We start from the raw sequence: 8,612 nt of genomic DNA, 5'->3' as shown, positions 1-8,612 counted from the left end.
TTCCTTTGGCAGATACCTGAATTTTACTCCAGATTCCTAAGAGTTTTACTAGGGGTTCATATTTCAAAATATATGTTCCATTTGGCACTAATGTATATATTTTATGTATGAATTTATTGAAAAATATTAAATGTTACTGGCCTACTTAGATAAAGTTATTTTATAAATATTTATGCATAGCTTTCATTGCACATAGTATTTTTATAAGTACAAATAATATGTATATATATTTATTAAGTACCACATGAAAAAGTCCTTTCGCACACATTCTTTACACGTGTGTCTTGCGTGTAAAAAATGTTTTTTCATTTGCTGTGTCATTAGATGCTGTTAAAAACACTTTATTTCCACATGACTAAGTAACTTGTTTTACAGCTTATGCAAATATAGAGTGGCAAGGTTTTTGAGGTAGCAATTTTATTCCCAAACCCCATTTTCACTTTTCTACACCGTTCCTTAACTTCTAGAGACTTTCCTTCTCTGCCCTTTTTTTTTTTTTTTTTTTTTTTTTTGCGGTACGCAGGCCTCTCACTGTTGTGGCCTCTCCCGTTGCGGAGCACAGGCTCCGGACGCGCAGGCTCAGCGGCCATGGCTCACGGGCCTAGCTGCTCCACGGCATGTGGGATCTTCCCGGACCGGGGCACAAACCTGTGTCCCCTGCATCTGCAGGCGGACTCTCAACCACTGCGCCACCAGGGAAGCCCTGCCCTTTCTTTATGAGACTTCACTTCTGGGCTCTAAACAGTTTATCCAGAACCTACCCCTTCAAGGGCCTAGTGGTGGTGATTTGATTTATCCTGGCTTCTTTGATGTTCCACATTATTTATTTGCACTGAACATCTTGGTACTGAACATCTCCAGTGAGGGAGAATGCCCTTATATAGTGGATCATCCTTCCAAACGAGGCATTTCCTGTACCATGATGTCTTTTAGGTTTGGTGGATTTTTATTTCAATATGGAAGAGAGAGAAAAACTTTGCTTTAGGAAGATTTTAGGAGTTCTGAGATTCTGCTCTGGGTTACAGAAAAGTTCAGCACCTTGAAAAACAGGTGGTTACCTTAGAAAACTAAGTGAGACTAAGAAAGTGAACATAGAGAAGCTATTTTAATTAGTTGCAATTAATGTACTTATATCTGTAGAGCAAGCATCTGTCAGGTCCAACGATGGGCTATTTTTCTAGTCCCTGCTGTGGTAGAAGAGCCAAGAAGTTTTAGCAGAAACCTGCAATCTACTTAGGAGGCAGAGAGCAACAAGCCAGTGTATGCAGACAAGTGCAGAATAAAATATTCTAGCCTCTTGCCGTTAAGTATGGTCCCGGGACCAACAGCACCAAGCCTCACTCCAGAGCTGCTGAACTGGAATCTTCATTTTAATGAAATGTAGATGGTTCATGTGCATGGTTCATGTGCACATTTGATGTGTGAGAAGCACTGGTCAAAAGGAGTGGATCTCAATCTTTTAAGTCACAGACTCATTTTAAAATCCCATGGGACTTATGAACACTCTTGTGAAAACGCGCACGGAGAATTACACAAACTCTTTCACATTCAATTTCAGGGTTCCCCTGAACACCAATCTATTGATGGTGAGGAAGTCCTAAGTAAAACCTCCAGTCACAGTGTCAGAAGAGCTGCTGAGTGTCATCCAGAAGAGTTAGGGAAGGATTCTTACAGGAGGCAGAGCTTAAATTAAGTTTTGAAATATGGGAGAGACTGAACAGGCAGAGGAGTCAAGAAGGGTGTTTCAGATGGGAGAAATGCATGGGTAAATGGGTCCAGAAGAGAAAACAACAGATACCAATTTTTATACGGAGTAAGGTGAAGCTTAATGAGGAGATTGGAGATTGATAGCACAGTCTCCTTGCAATTCATTATCACTGTTTGGACCTCCAAAAAATGAAACTGGACTGTGGGTTCAGTGGTTCTTCCACTTTGGGGGCAACCAGGAACCCTCTGACATATGGTTCTATGAAAGACCTCATTTCCAATGACCAGCTCTCCCTCTCGCTCACTTTGCCCTGACCACATGGCCTCCAGGCTTTTCCAGGAACTCCAGGAGTGCCTGGGGCACTCTGTATGCCTGGGTACTTCTTTCCCCCAGACCAAAATGATCCTTTAAGGTCTTTATTCAAATGAGACTTCAGAGGAGAGGCTATTCCTCTAGAATAGCAGCACCACCCATATTCCGTTTCCCTGCTTAAAGCAGGAAGAATTTCTTCATTACCTGACATTATGTTATATTTACTTATATATTCATTTATGGCCTCCTTCCTCTAATTTGTGGACTTTCTTTGCTGTTGTATCTTGCATACCCAAAGTGGGGGCTGGCACATAGTAGGTACTCAATAAATACGTATTGAATAAGTGACCCCTTGACTACAACTAGTGATGAATGTAAAAGCCATGTTCACAAACTCCATAGCTCCAGAAATAGTAACATATTAAACATTCCTGAAATATACTATACGTATGCTGAGACTGAATTTTTAACCACTTTTCTTTAGTCTAGCTGAACAAGAAATACTAAACACATGGAACATTTTAAGTCCTGAAATTCAAACATTTAAAAGTAAGGTTTACAAAAAATGTCTTTATAGTCCATGTACAATGCATAACTATTTCTCTTGTAGCAAACCTGAAACACACTGGTGTGTACTCAGCTGGGGTTTTCCTCCAAAATGCCCCATTCAGACTGAATTCTTGTGTGTATGTTCGCGATTATCCGCCCCCCCCCCACCGGCCCCGTCCGCCAAGTTAGATTTAAGGAAAAATGTAAGAGAAACTGGAAGTTTAGAACATTTTGAACAAGAATGTCCTTATAGCTGGAGGATTCCCCTCCTTGCTACCCAAATAGAATTGCACCAGTCCTGGAAATAAAGTTAACGTGTGCTAATGAATTTGGCTGAACAGTTGCCAAAAGCTGAGGAATTTTCTAACCAGTGATTTCCCTGTAAATAAAGAACGTCAGGTCACATCTCGGTTAGGAGATTTCACTTTCGCCTAATCAAATGCAGCAGGAAATAGTATATATGAGATGGTGTGAGCATGCAGACTACAGGCCTAGCATATAGTTCTGAGCAGGTTAGACAGTGAACCACCAAATCCTAGGAGGACTCTTGGCATTTGAATTGGCTTTTGAACTCAGACAGCACCAATTTTACTTGTGGATAAGACCTTCAAATATAGTTGCATACTTGGTCTTGATTTTTGACTGGAAACCAGTGACTAATAACATTACCTAATATCAATATTTAAATAGCCTTCCAGGCTTAAAAAACCCTTTGACATTCATCTCATTCTTCCTCATCTTAGGTTGTTTGTCCATGTTGGCTAGGTGAGGCCCTTAGGATTGATTTACAGTTTGTCTCTTTCCAGAAGGGATTTAAGGCAACTTAAAAGGCTTTTGTGTATAGTGAGGAGTCATTCCTATTATATTCTTTGTGATGTGCTCTTTCTCCAGAGAGCTGTATATCTCTCTCCTTAGATTCTTTCAAGTCTTTGCTTAAATGTTAGCTCCCCAGAGGCTTTGAACACATCCTATATGTCGGCCTTGCACCTCCACACATTCTGCATCTGCAGATTCAACTAACTATGGATTGAAAATACTCCCCCCCACACAAAATTCCAGAAAGTTCCAAAAAGCAAAACTTGAATTTGCCACACACTGGCAACTATTTACATAGCATTTATATTGTATTAGGTATAACAAGTAATCCAGAGATGATTTAAAGTATACAGGAGGATGTATGTAGGTTATATGCAAATACTATGCTATTTTATATAAGGAACTTGAGTGTCCTGGGATTTTGTTATCTTTAGGTCATCCTGGAACCAATACCTAGGACTGACTGTATAAAATTTCACTCCTCGTCCTTTTTTTCTCTTTACCCCCCTTTATTCATAGCACTTACCATTCAACATATTGTATATTTATTTGTTTATTTTCTCCTCTACCCCACATCACTAGAATGTAAGCTCCATGAGGGCAAAAACTTTGCTTGTTTTATTCACAGCTGCATCCCAATAACTTGATCAGTGCTTGGCACATAGTAGGGACTTAATGAATATTTGTTGAGTGAGTAAATGAACATGTTCTCAGAGCTTAGTACAGATACCTGGCACATGATAAACATTTTTGAATCAAAGAATGCTTTATTGAATGAACTAGAGCAAGGTGTGTAATTCATTCAAGGTCATGCAGACAGTGAAAACTTGGTTTGTATAGATTTCAATCCCTGCTAATTCTTTGATGTGTCTTCATTTGTATACCTGGTATCAAATCCAGACTGTTGCATTGTCAAAGTTTCTTTATTCATCCAATTTGGTACCTGCCAAAAAGAACATTATAGAACTACGACAGTGATTATAAGATGAGCAGGAAGTAAAATTTTATCTGTTAATGTTCTGGGCTAGTGAGAAACAAAATGAAAAAAGAGAGGGGAAGAGAGAGGTCTGCAATGATACCCTCATTTCTCCTGCTCTCCTACATGCATTTATGCACTTACATGGAAGGACAGGTACCCATATACCTCCCCCCAACACAGGCACCAGACATACTCCTACCCTGCAGGTACATAATGTCTTCACCATCTCTGCCTTTCTTGTGTCACCTTTCTTGTTTTACCAAGTGTCAGAAGTTCCTGTGCACAAAGAACAGACCATCTTCTGACGGGCTTGTTGCAGGTCGCTTCATTTGGACTTGCACGCAGAAAACCAGGAAATGTGCAGTGGGGGACATCCAGGACAGTCCTTACATTTACTTCACAGAGAACATTTTATAGGGATGTTTGAAAACCACATCTGACAATAATCTTCTGTTAGGGTCCCAAGGTCAGTTAGGCTCAGGCTCAGGACCCTTTGCTGCAGCTCACTCTGCTGATGGACCAGACTCATCAGCACGCCTCTCCCACCTGGCATTGTGGATGCTCTGAAGCCCACTTGTTAGCCTTTGTCCTCAATGCTGTAGAAACAATGGTTGTGGTATTTTCCTCGAGGAGGATAATACATAGGTAGACGTGTGCCCTTGAGAGTGCTTTGAGCTGCCTGACTGCTGACTGAACTGGAGCAGAGGGAAGGGGAGTCATTTCACACATTCAACATGAACTTATTGGGGGCCCACACGGTGCCAAGGAATTGGGCCAGTAATGTTGGCACTGCTCTCGGGCTGACCTATGTTTCTCTCATCTTTCCAAACCTACTTGACTCAGTATGAAAGCTGTGTTCCAGAGGCCTTCATCTTAACCTTCCAGGGACATCTAGAGGCTCCTGGCTGTGGTCCAGTCACTTGTCTGAGCAGAAGGACATGTTATGCAAATTAGGCACCCACACAAGAATCAGCACATGGTAACCCTATGCTTTGTACCTAAGCCCAGAAATGCTGTGAGATTTATCAAGTGAACACTGAGTGCTGAGCTTTTTCAAAGGTAGCTGTCTCCTTTGTGGCCCTATATTAAATTCTCTGTTCCTAGAGTGGTCTAAGACTCCTTTTTAGTTTGTAAAGTCCTATCTTTAAATTGTTTCTAATTGTGGATCTGTCTAGAAAGCAAAGATAAAATTGTGCGCATTCGTTCCATTATGCTGTACCTCTCAGGACCTGCTGCATAAATCTGCTTGATAGTGAATGCGACCTAACATTCTTATTGTTATGCAACATATACATGTTGAACACCAGAGTATAAGGCACTGTGACAGGTACTCTAAAGGATGCAAAGAAGAATATGCTGCCTACACTTGGGCAGTTTATAATTTGTTGAGGTGATAAAGCAAGCATACGAGTAACTATAATCCAAGACACTATGTGATAAATGTCATCAGCTCCATGATATTTTACAAATGCCAAATAGGGACACATGTTCTGATATGTTATCTGACAATGGGACAACATGTATCTAAATTGAGACCATCTGGATTATCTAGGATGGATGGTCCAGTAATACTGCTATTTCACTGTACTTTAGTGGTTTTAAAGTTTTTTCCTTTTTAAATGGAATTGTAAGAAGGACCTTGGTATATGTTATAGGCAAAAGTGCAGCTGTTCTGGTTGAGCTGTAGTGGGGAGCCCTTCCCCTCCTAGCCCTCTACCCTTTCACTAAGGAGTTTCTTGAAACTTCCTTCTCTCATGGGCTCCAAGAAACACAGTTGAAACTATGGCAAGATGATTAATAAGTGGAGAGATTGCTTCCAGTTGGAGTGATCAGGGTGGCCTGATGGAGGAGGTGGCATTTGAAGTGAGTCTTAGTGTAGGGTGATCGTTGGACTTTACATTGTACAGGGCTGAAGCATGTGGTCTAAGTGTACCTACACTAGGCACAGATCTTCACAACCTGGTAAATGGTCTCCATAGAGGGTGTCAGGGAGGATCCAGCACTTGGTCCCCTCCCAGTCACGTGGACTTCTCCCCCCACATGCTGAATTTCATGGTGGTGAAGGATCTGAGGTTCATCTCCGGCCTCCTCTGACCTTCTCTCCCTTGCCCCTCCTCCTCCTCCTCTCTGTCCCACTATAAGGAACTTTCTGCTGTCCCTGTGTCTGCTCAAAGGCCCAGCTTCTCTGGATATTTGTCCTTTGCCAGCAGCTACACTTACAGTGGATTCTGACATTTATTTCTTTAGCATTAGACCCCAGAAGCAGACACCCAGGTCACGGCAACAATGAGTAAACACTACTCATTGTTTCCGCAGAGAATGCTGTGCTTTCTTCCAAGGATGCCAGGCTTGGGAGGGAGGACCCACTCAGGAGCCATAGAACCAGTGAACTAGAACTCTGGTCCTTTAATGTAGCTAATTCTGGCTAATCAAGGTTTTACAGCACCTTGGAGTATAGTTAACATTCACTGGGACGTGGGCTGCCTACTCTGAGGTTCATGCTGTCTTGCAATACCCAAATATTAGGATTTTAGATGGAGGAATGAGCAAATCTCAGACACTATTCTCTTTCTTAATTGCTTTATTATCCCTTGTCAGGCTAAAGACCTAGTTAGCTATAAAAGAAAACAGGGTTTCCACAGAAAGATGAAAGTCATACCCAGACTTACAGATATGTGAGGGCTGTGCAGAAAATTCAATTTGATTAAAAAATATATTTGTTGAGGTTTTTTCTTTATTGTTTAAAGCAGTCTTAGGTTCACAGCAAAATCACGTAGAAAGTGCATAGAGTTTCCATATACCTTCTGCTCCCACACTCATACAGCCTCCCCCTGTATCAACATCCTGCAGCAGAGTGGTACATTTATTACAGTCAATGAACCTGAATTGACACATCTTTATCAGCAGTCCACAGTTTGTGTTAGAGTTCACTCTTGGTGTTGTACATTCTGTGGGTATGGACAAATATATAACAACCTGAATCCACCATTATAGTATCATACAGAATAGTTTTACTGCCTTAAAAATCAGCTGTACTTCACCTATTCATCCATCCCTTCCCCCTTATTCCTGGCAACAACTGACCTTTTTACTCTCTCCGTAGTTTTGCCTTTTCCAGAATGTTATATAGTTGGAATTGTACAGTATGTAGCCTTTTCAGATTGGCCTCTTTCACTTAGTAATATACATTTAAGTTTTCTCCATGTCTTTTCATGGCTTGATAGCTCATGTCCTTTTAGCGCTAAATAACATTCCATTGTCTGGATGTACCACAGTTTATCAATTCTCCTACTGAATATTTGTTGAGTTTTTACTCTGAAGAAAGCATTAAACTATATGCAATTAGGGGATATAATAACATAAGACATAGTTTATAAAACAAGACATTGTTCTGTTGTTCAAGGAGCTTACACTGCACTAGGGCCTTTTGTTAAGGGGTGGACTGGAGCAAAGTCGTTACAAGGAAGGAGAGGTTCCAACTGGTTAAATTCCAGGCTTCATGAAGAGAAAACACATGAGGAGAGATGAGAAGAATGGGTAGGATTCCAGCGTTGTTATGGGCTGAATTGTGTCACCTCAAAATCCATATTTGAAGTCCTAATCCCCAATACCTCAGAATGTGTCAATACTTGGAGCTGGGGCCTTTAAAGAGGTAATTAAGGCTAAATGAGGTCTTATGGGTGGACCCTAAGCCAATATGACTGGTGCACTTATCAGAAAAGGAAAAGACATCAGGGATCATGCACAGAGAAAAGGCCCTCTGATGATACAGCAGGGAAGCAGCCATCTGCAAAACAAGGAGAGAGGCCTTAGGAGAAAGCAACCCTGCCTGCATCTTGATCTTGGACTTCCAGCCTCTAAAATGTGAGAAAACAGTTGCATGTTGTTTAAGCCACCAGGTTTTTTTATAGCAGCCCTAACAAACTAATACAAACGTGAAGATGGGAAGGTGGGTAATTCGACAGTGAGAATGGCATGAGGAATGTGCAGAGGCTGGGAAACATGGCTGAACTCAAGAACACGACAGAGCCGAGGTTGGCTGGTCGTTGGGGCCATGTTACCAGGCTGTGGTTGGCCTTGGGGTAGCCAGCAGAGGGGAGTTCATGAAGGTGCCACGGTGGGATGGGTCCTGGGATTTCCCTTGTGAGTTGAGCCACCATGGCGGAAGTGCCTTGGTCTTAGTAGGTGTTTGTATTCTACAAATGTCTTTAAAATGCATTGGCTTGCTTCTATTTTACCCTTGGTGCC

This window comes from Mesoplodon bidens, assembly GCF_964165515.1.
Source record: "Mesoplodon bidens genome assembly, chromosome: 14".
Lineage (NCBI taxonomy): Eukaryota > Metazoa > Chordata > Mammalia > Artiodactyla > Ziphiidae > Mesoplodon > Mesoplodon bidens.
This window is presented reverse-complemented; position numbering follows the sequence as displayed.